Consider the following 1572-nt stretch of genomic DNA (forward strand, 5'->3'; position numbering starts at 1 on the left):
GACAAAAGTTACTTCATATGGATACAGTAACATTGATACTTTCCACACGAGTACACGTTATTATAATAACTTGCAATTTTATTGATAAATTGTATTTATATCATTGCTTTGTATCAATTATTGTATTGTTACAAAGAAGATTCTGAATTTATCTAGGATGGTTAGGATGATAGACTTATTTTCATTTGTATTAATAAATTAATTTCAATTTAATAACTATTTACTACTTGAAGTTTACACAACAATAAAAGCCCAACCAAAACAGAACTTTTGCATCCATCAGGTTTCAATTCGTTGCTAGCAAGAGGCTACTTTCACACACTTTCGGTTCGGTTCGGTTCGTTTTCGGCAAATTCCGATAAGTGTGAACGATGATTCGGTTTGAATTCGGTACCGAATAGCAACCGCATAGCACCGAACGCCCCCTCGACACGAATAGGTTTCATCATATTCGAATTCGTTGCTAGGGAAACAGGAAAAAACAGTCTTTTACACAAGCTTGCCTTTTTTGTTTTTATTTTGACCTGATATCGTGATTATCTATTCCAAAATTTTTCAAGTCAAAATCATTTATGGTCAATTCATTTCTGTTAGTTCACAGGAACATTTTTTTCTCAATGAATAGTTTGCTAAAAAAAATGAAATATATAAATTAAAACTCAGGGAGAATTTTTATTTTATTTTATATTCTTCCACGAATATTACATGATTCATCAATGGAGAGAGGAGATGAATTTTATATACCATGTGTCAAAACAAGGTACAAATTTTCAATGTAAAAGAATAATCTCTCAGAACATCCAAAATTAACACAATCATACTAATCAACAGAAGGATACTATTCAAATGATCCACAATTTTTAATTAACTTTGAAATTTTGTTGTTCAAGAAATAACATCTTACAATTTAACACCAGCTGTTATATTTTAATATACCAGCATGAACTGTGAAAGTTCAAACACAGCTGTGTTGAGAAGAAAATACCTAATAAATTAGAACCGTACGAATTAAAACCTGACATGTATGAAAGCCTCATTCGTTTTCGGTAACGAACCGAACCGAAAACGAACCAAACCGAATGAAACCGAATGCGTGTGAAGCTAGCCTAACAGTGAATTATTCACTAGCTATTTCAAGTAATCTACTAACTCTATCCACTATTCACAAGTTACTGAGTATTATTCACTTGTGGGGGCGGTTATTTGAATATCGAGCCTACAGAAGCCTCAAGCAGAACACCCTCCCCCCCCCCCAAGATCACCCCACTATAGTGAAATTCACTATCAATTGTCAGCGTCCCTAGTGAATAACTTCAACGGCACCCCATTCAACAAATTCTGACAGTTTGAAGTGAATCTCACCATATCAGAAATCCACCAGTAGAAAGCACTATAGTGAAATTTCTTTTCCTACAGTTACGTTGAAAAGTGCCATTGCTGCACTGATTACAGAACGCAAAGAATCACTTTTCCGCTCTAGTGCGGGAAAAATTTTTCTGCACTCCAGATTTGCAACATGGCAACGAAAAATACTTAGTAGGTTATATGGAGCAACAGTGCAGCAAAATCAAA

This window comes from Nilaparvata lugens, chromosome 6 (genome assembly GCF_014356525.2).
Source record: "Nilaparvata lugens isolate BPH chromosome 6, ASM1435652v1, whole genome shotgun sequence".
Classification (NCBI taxonomy): Eukaryota; Metazoa; Arthropoda; class Insecta; order Hemiptera; family Delphacidae; genus Nilaparvata; species Nilaparvata lugens.